At 34.1% G+C, this 8,909-nt stretch overlaps 1 pseudogene; it reads left to right on the forward strand.

Annotated features, from left to right (window-relative positions):
* The first annotated feature begins 7,785 nt into the window (after window positions 1-7,785).
* On the forward strand, window positions 7,786-8,445 carry LOC149561562 (uncharacterized; annotated as a pseudogene).
* Window positions 8,446-8,909: the final 464 nt, after the last annotated feature.

Genomic DNA, 8,909 nt, shown 5'->3' on the forward strand with positions numbered 1-8,909 from the left:
AAGATAAAAAGAGATACACTAGTAGTATGATTAGCAAAATGCAATAGTTAAAAGAAGAGTTCTATGACAGTCATGGTGTGAATCAATAGAGACTGGGGTTGCATCTAAGTTGAAGATCCTTAGCCAAGTGATTTAGTCACCCCACATATTGGTTCCTTCCATATAATTATATGTAGTTTTCCAAATATGAATTCAAACATTGCTTTTCCATTCCTCTGTTTCATACCAAAATAACTTGCTCTATCTTTTTCATTTTTCATTTGGTTTTACCATTCGAGATATAATAACAACCATAATAAATAAATTAGGTTACATTTGAGGTTGTGCTAATTTTATCTCAAGATCTAAAAAGAATAAGGAACTTTGAAAGGGAAATGCTCACATATGCAAGCATATGGAGTGACTCCACCACTCTATCCTCTATACGGGTGAATCACCATAGTGGCAGCTATCTAAAATGGAATGACAAGTCCCATATTTATCAGTAGGGGGTTCCTACAACAAAGGGTTCTACTAGAAGTAAATATCGTTGATAGAGAATAGATGCTTGTAAGTAAGAAAGCAGAAGAATGGAGGAGTTTCCTTTTAGCCTTTATCCCGCATTGCCTATGCAGGGATGGTTTATAGTATTTAAATATAATTGCACTCACAAGGTTTAATGTCTTAAGAGACAAGTGTTTTTGAAGCGTAGGCTTACACGTGGGGCCCATGGTTGGCCAACTGGAAATTTTAAACAAACCAATGCATGTGATGATGTGGCAAGGAAAAATGTGAAGGCGCAAGATTTTTCCACATGGATGATCTAGCAGTTAGCACATTCCCGCTTCAAATAGTTTCTCAAAGGTTAAATAATGTGGGAAAGTGCCCGAGCATCACGTGGTAGTGGGCCCAGGCTAGTGTTTAGGTGGCAGATCTCATCATCAACATGAGGTGGACTTCCAAATGAATCAAATCATGATATGTGGCAACCAATAGATTCAAACCAGATGCATCAGATCATGCCACATGGAGAGATCTGAAGGCTAGCGCTTGCCTACAATATGGAGTTGCAAGGAGGTTAAGAAATGTGGGCTAGTGCCAAGATGCCATGTGGCATGGGCCTTAGTCTGCGGTGACATGGCACCAGGTGTTAGAGGTCAACCAATCACAAAGTAACACATGGCAACTGGTCAAACTAGTTTTGACCTCAAAATTGAAGGGTGAGGCAAAAAAGAAAACAATTTTAAAATGTCATTTTTAAAATGTTTTCTCCAAAATTCACGTACAGAATTTTTAAATGTAAATAGATTATTCTCTAAATTTAAAAAAATTTAGTCATAAACCCATAGCAGGGGATATTTTTTCAAACTAAGATTCAGGGGGTTTCTGTGAGGCAAATATAGTTTCATTCTTAGTTTGAGGTTAGTTTTTGCATAGGAATTCACTAGTTCAAGTTATAGCCAGAAATGTTAAATTTGGGTTTTCTAAATGAAATGAGCTAAAATTGAAAATGCAGTTATGTGCATGGTAAAACACATGGTAAAAGGTATTTTGGATTAATTTTGAGAATATTATGCCTTTTTTGGTATAATTTAGCTCCAATTTTCAGTGATGACAAAGGATTTGATTCACCAGTTGCCGACAGAGATTAGAGAGATTCTTTTCACTTGTGAAGGAGGGAATTTCAAGTGGACACATGTCATCTTTAGATTAGATCTAGGAATTCACTTCTTCTCTATATCTTTCTTTCTCTCATCCATTATTAGGGGTCGATTCTAGTTTTTGGAGAAAAAATGACTCATTTCTATGATACCATGTGTGTTCCAATCTAGAGTTTACTCAGATCTGTGAAAACTAGGGTTCTAGTCTTGATGTGTTCCCATTACTATGACACAACATTATTCAGCATAATTCTCTTGTATAAACAACAGTAGGAAAGATAATTTAGCTAGTTTAGATCTATTAAGTGTTTTCATATTTTGATTTCATGTATTTGAATGCATTGTTTCAAATAAATGAATACAAATGAGCTAGAATTTCTTTAGTTTCATTCTAATTCTCATCTCCTATCTTAGTAATCTGTAGTCTTATGTAGTCTAGGAACAAAGATGTGAGATCCATTTGCATCCCCTTAAGGTTCTATGTCTGATATATTTTGTTGTTGGAATAAAGGGCTAAGTAAATGCTTGATGTCTTTGACAGGGTTGCTGATTATTTTGAGAAGGATAATTCATGAGACTGAGGTCTTAATGAACACCAATGTCTAATTCACAAAGTGAAAGGATAGATTTGATTTTTTGGTGTATGAAATATATCATTGATATCATAGATGCATGCATTAGATTCATGGAATTTTCCAATAGATAAGGCACTAATTAGCTACATGATCAATTTGTTCTTACTACTACATATTTGGGGTTCTATTGAATTCAACATCACTAATCAAATATTTTTCCCCTTTCATGTTGAAGAGCTAAAATAGAATTCCCTCACTTAGCTTATGAATTTCATTGTTTTGCATTTAGTTACTGCAAATCTATGTCATTACATGAGTCTTTAGGGGAAATAAGGGCTAAATTTTCTTATTAGATTCAGGAATATGTTTGTCACTGGTACCATATTAATTAAATCTAAGGTCCACCCACCTAGGTTTTGTAGAGCCTGAAGTAGAAGAAGGGTCTAGCCTTATAGTTGGCCTGTGTCTGAAATGACATGTTAAGGATGGAAGTTAGCTACCCCTAGATGTGTCTTGTTCTCATCGGGGTAATTTGAAACCTGTAGCATTTCAAAACACCAACAAAATGGCAACTCTAGTGGAGATTGCATACAAAAGGAGCCAAAATCTCTCACATGAAATAGATTGGATATAGAAAATCTATAGCAAGATGTGTTCCTTATTTTCTTTGTTGAAGTTTCATGCCCCCCAGTATCCTTATTCATTGACAGTGGTAGTTTGACTTAATTAAATGAATTGTAGTATCAAAGTCACTTGACATTTTGGTAAGTTGCTGTCAAAATTCAGAGTTAATGTCATGTTGTTTCACCTTGTCAAGAGTGTGAAATTCCCATGTTGAATAAAGTTTCAAATACTTGTTGTAAATTCTAGATCAACTTGTTATGTTTTGCAAGTTTGGTAAATCTTTTCTCACTAAGTGAGTAGCAACTCAAAGCCATATCTTTGTACTAGTACATAGTGAATGTGAAGGTATTTTGATGGAAACAATAGTTGGAATGCAGATTTCAAGAATGTATCTCAAGTTCTTGACAATGGGTGAAAGAATTAGGTGAGATGTAGTGCAAATGTTACTAAATCTAGATAAGATCTGAATCTACTTTTATTTGTAGCATTGAAGTAGTTGCAGGCATCAATATTGAAAGGTATTTTTCACTTCCATGTGCCTTCATTTACATGAAAGTAAGATTTACAAAAGTTTCTCTGTCAAGTGGTCATTTTAGCACTAAGTAGGAGATTAGTTTGATTTATCTTTGCATACTTTGTGAAAAATAGATTCATCAAATGTTTTCATATTGTGAAGTATGTTCACAATTTGAATTGGTAGAAAAATTTTGAAATCTACTACACTTAATGAATTCTAAAAATATTTATGATTAATGAATTTTATGTTTGAAGAATACCAAGTTTCTTTTCATCAAGTATGCAGCCAGTTAGTGAGAATTATAGTTCTATTTCTACTAAGAGATATATGCCATTATGTTTTGATGGCATTCATGTTTTTCCAAACCCTATATCATATATTCTCATAACATATATTTCCTAAGTATAGTGGGAACCATGAAGATTCAGCCAGTCATCTTGTTTAGATGTTCAGTGACTTGGTTGGTGATTTTGAAATTGCTCATGAAGACATTCATATGAAGTTGTTTGTTTACACTTTAGAAGGTAATGCTAAGGATTGGTTTTCCTTTCTACCAGCATGCCCAATTTCATGTTGGGATGAATTACTTTCAGCCTTCATGAAGCATTTCGGGGAAAGAATAAGCATCTCTGATTATTTTGATAAGTTCTTGAAAATCCAAATCAAGAATGGTGAGTTAGTTCCTGAATTTAATATCAGATTTCCAAAGATTTTAAATGAAATTCCTAAAAAGTGTAAGCCGGATGATCAAGTGTGTTTAGTGGTTTACCTTTACGCATTTGACAAGAAGATGAGTTACCTATTGAGAGCTAACGAACCTAAGACTTTGCATTAGGCATTCATGACAACCATAGAGATTGAGAATAACATAAAGTATGGATTAACTAGGAGTCACTTCTCTAGAAATGTTTGCTAGCAAGATGAGGGTCAAAGAAGAAATCAATTTTATGTAGGATGTACAAATTTAGATCAGCAAATAGATACTATTGTTTTTGTAAATAGTTTGGTTGAAAATTTAGAATTAAAGACATGTGAAGATGAAGTTTCTTTGTTGCAAAGAGAAGATGATTCCGTTATTGCTTAATTGAATGCACATGTTTATAGTATCATAGCAATAGATGATATAGTTGATTCATTTGACAAAGCATACATGCGAGAAATAAATTCAGTTATTCATTCTTCTATTGATGATTTGAATTACGCTAAAAACATAACTGATCATGAAGAGGAAAGGTATTCACCACAATGTGAGAATGAAGAAGCTGGAAGTGATGTGTCAGATGATGAAGATAAATTTTTTGATTTGACATATTGTGAAGAAGCATCATGTGAAGACAATGATGAGAGTTGTTGCTCAAGTCAAGAAGAGGACAATGCTAGTATATGTTCATTTTCATATGAATCAGATACAAATTGGGAAGAAGAAAGCAATGACGAAAGTGAGTGCTCTTATGCAAGTAAAGCTATGAGTACTTTTTCTAAATCTAAAAGTGAAATTCCATTTCAGAATTGTGCAAATCAGTTTGAGGTTGAAAGTTGTGAAGAAAAGTTCTCTACACAATACGAGGATAAAGAGGTTGTTTATAAGGATGGATTACCTAATTGTGTAGATAAATGTCTTGAGGATACATGCAGTAATAATCAACATACAAATGATTCTAAGGTTAATGCATCAACACCTAAAGATAATTGGTTTGCAAGACATTTGAATCACCTTCATGAAGACAATGAGAATAACATTGATTTAATTTCTACATGCTTCGTTGATGGAGTGGATGTTGAGTCTTCGTATAGTTCTCATTTTTCTTCACATCTTGAAAGTCTCCATGAAGATGAAATGGGTAGTGAATTTAAAGTGTATAATAATGCTTTATATGATGAAAACCTTGATGATGATTAACCTATATTATGTCAAGATGTTCAGAAAGGATCATTACACGGAGTTATCAATCCATTGTTTGAAGAAGGCATGGAAGATTCATATTTAGCTAATGATGAGTTTAATGATGATACATTGTCTTACTATTATAAGAGATCAGATTTATCTTCTTTTAGATGTGATAGTGAAAGTATTGATAATGTTGCATTTGATGAGATAGATGACAAGGTGTTTGACCAAGTTTTTATTGAAAATTAGCATGCACCTTATAATGAATTTTATTATGAATATTCTATTGTGATGCCTAATCCACTTGCTAATTTCAAAGAATCATTGAAGGACTCCAGATTAGTTTCAAATTTTGAAATTGATGATATATGTGAGTACAAATCTGATTGCTCATTTGAGTATCATCCGTTATACACAAGGATACATAATTTCAAGGTATGTGTGATTCTTTTCCCCGAGTTCATTATGAAGCCTTCATATTCAAAACTGATAGCACGCATGATTCGTTGATTGGAGAAGATTTTCATTATGAGTCTGATATTTGTGAGCATTCTGATCAAAACTTTTATAATGAGCAAGTGGTTAAAAGTGAAGCTAGTTTTTGTATGCATTATGAAAGTGAAGATGTAGATTTAGTTTTACTAAGTGGTTAGTTTCAAGATGTTGATCTAATTGGAAAAACTGAGAGGAGAAGTATTTCTAGTTTACCTCATGAAAGTTTAGATGAGAATCAGATTTATGATAGACATAAAGGTTTTGTTGAAGTTCGGTGGCCCAGGGCCATCATTTTTACATAGTAGGAGTAGTTTTTTTTTCCTTTTAATAAAGTTGTTCAAGAGGAAGTTTTCATTGTTGTAAGTGTGGTTTTCTTCTTCCAAAGATCTAAATCCTTGCCATACCCACAAGGGATATGCATCCTCAAACAGAGCCACTATTGGGACTCAAAATTAAAGCCTTGATTTTGAGTACCATTAAAAAAATCAAGCCCTATAAACACTTCTAAATGAATATGCACCTGGTCATCCATTTTAGGCCCATGAAGTGTTTAATGCTTCTAGCACCTTGCATTTAGTATGTCTATATGTGTTCCATGAAGATAAATTGTCATTCCAAGCCATTTCGTGAAGTCTCGTTTTAAGCAATGTCTAATTCTACATTTTTACCTAAGTGTCAAACAACGACAAGAGGCCTTGTTTGCATGTGAATATCTCACACCTAGTTATTTTTCATGACTTTCTGCCTTGGGAGTGTTTTATGTCCATGCCTGAGAACCTATGTTTCATATTTTGAGTCATTTAGAATACATTTGACTAGGTTTTGAATCCCTAAAAATTTGGTCATTTATTGATGCCATGTTGATGCACTTTGTTTTGAATTCTGGAAGGCCCTGTTTGACTTGCTATAGCTTTGGCCTAGTTTATCGAAATGAGAAAATTCCTTTTGCATTGCATTTTAGAGGTCAAAGAATTGCTATATTTAAATTTTGAGCTTATGATGAATCTGTTTGATCAATTTTCAAACACAATTCCAACTTTTCAAACGCAATTTCCAACTTTTTACTGGTGTCAAGAAATGCAGATTTGTCAGTACCCTTATTCGTGATGTTATATCTTAAAATCCATGACAGGTGACATCGAATGAATCATACCAATGTGTTGTACTCTGAATTACTTCAAGTATGCCAATTTTCAAATCTTGATGAATTTGTCTACACACTTTCCCAGGTCAATTCTATTTGCAAAAAATACTTTTTTGTGATTGTTTCCAATCTGCAATTCTGAGTAGCCCACTTTGACCACTTGCCAAACGCACCTTGTTATTTTTCATGAGGCTAAATCATAGATTTATATTGTCCTCATGAAAGTGAACAAATGTCCTAGTTTTTGTTTTCCCAAGTGCCCATTTGCCTAGTTTTCAAAGCCAAATCCAAACGTGTTTTATTGCTTTCTGACATGGTTTCTTGTAGGCAATTCTGAGAGGGAAACTTTGATAGTCAGTAACTTTTGACTAATAATTCTTCATGAGATGAGATTCGATAGGGTAAGAGATTGCGGAACAAAGAATCAGTGTGTCAGTTCATAGAGCCAGGTTATCTGTTTGGATCATTTTTTAAGGCCATTCAAAGGACCTCCTGACGCAAAATTGACAATTTGCAAAAGGATGTAAAATAAGCTGCAAACTTGTTTTCAGTGGTCAAATTTGTTTCAAATTAGTGCCAAAGGGTGAATGAGTCCATTTTGCAGTTTAATCATTTGGAAATGAAAATTCTTTTTAGCTGGACCGACATTGGGGCGTGACTAATTATACCGGGTTGATAAGATTGATGACAATGCTAGCTTTGATAGGTCAATGGATTCTTTGCAGGGAAGGTCTAATCAAGATTATATTCACCTTAACTCTGTTAGTAAAAATGATAACATGGAGCTAGAGACTCAAGCATTGCCATCTAAATCTACAAGTTAGGAATATATGAATGATGAGGAATTCAGTCAACTACTAAGCATTTTGAATTTTGATCCTTGTACCTCTTTTGGAGACTTAATGAATCCCTATTATGGAGATGAAAATGGCTACCCAATAGATGTTGTTGTTTATACTTGTTCGATCGCTAGTTATGGCAATGCTGAGGATTGGGATCAATCCTATAAGTTGCTTCTAGAAATGAAAGAGAGAGGGATACCTCATGACTATTAGACCTACAATGCTCTAATCAAAGTCATGGTGGATCTATATAAACCAGATGAAGCTACTAAACTATATGATGAGATGACACAATATGGCTTCAAGCCCACCATTCACACCTACAACATGCTTATGAAATTATATTTTAGGATGAGGAAATTTGAAAAGGGCTTTGATATATGGAAATAGATGAGTCAGAATGGGTGCAATCTTGATGTCAATTCATACGTTGTGCTTATTAGAGGACTTTTTAGGGAAGGCTAATCACAGGAGATATGCAGCTACATTGAAAGAATGATTGAGAAGGGCATGAAGGCTCCTCGTTTTAGTTATGATAAATTCCTTGCTAATTTTTCACAAGAAGGAAAGCCTCATATATTTGATTGACTTGGAGAAAAAATGAGACAAACAAGGAAGTTGGATGTTGCAAATGTGTTTGTTAAGTTCTCACAGAAACTAGAAAAGAAAACCAAGCAGAATAACACACATAACAGGGGAGAACCCATGCTCAGGCAGTAGACAAGGGAGATCGTGCATATTTTAGCAACCCACAGACCAGTAGAAAGGAGAAGTTGTTGAAAGACAAAAAGAGACACACCAACAGCATGATTAGCAATTTGCAATAGCTAAAAGAAGAGTTCTATAGTAGTCATGGTGTGAATCAATAGAGACTAGGGTTGCATCCAAGTCAAAGATCCTCAACCGAGCGACTTAGTTGCCCCACACATTGGTTCCTTCCATATAACTATATGTAGTTTGCCAAATATGAATTCAAACATTGCTTTTCCATTCCTCTATTTCGTACTAAAATAACTTCCTCTGTCTTTGTCATTTTTCATTTTTCTCTACCATCCAAGATATAATAACAACCATAATAAATAAATTACGTTGCAATTGAATTCGTGTTAATTTTATCTCATGATCTAAAAAGCATAAGGAACTTTGAAAGGGTGATGTTCAGATATGCAAGTGTATGGAGCGAC

Source organism: Cupressus sempervirens, chromosome 4 (genome assembly GCF_028749045.1).
Source record: "Cupressus sempervirens isolate cs-2001-9-10 chromosome 4, ASM2874904v1, whole genome shotgun sequence".
Taxonomy (NCBI): domain Eukaryota; kingdom Viridiplantae; phylum Streptophyta; class Pinopsida; order Cupressales; family Cupressaceae; genus Cupressus; species Cupressus sempervirens.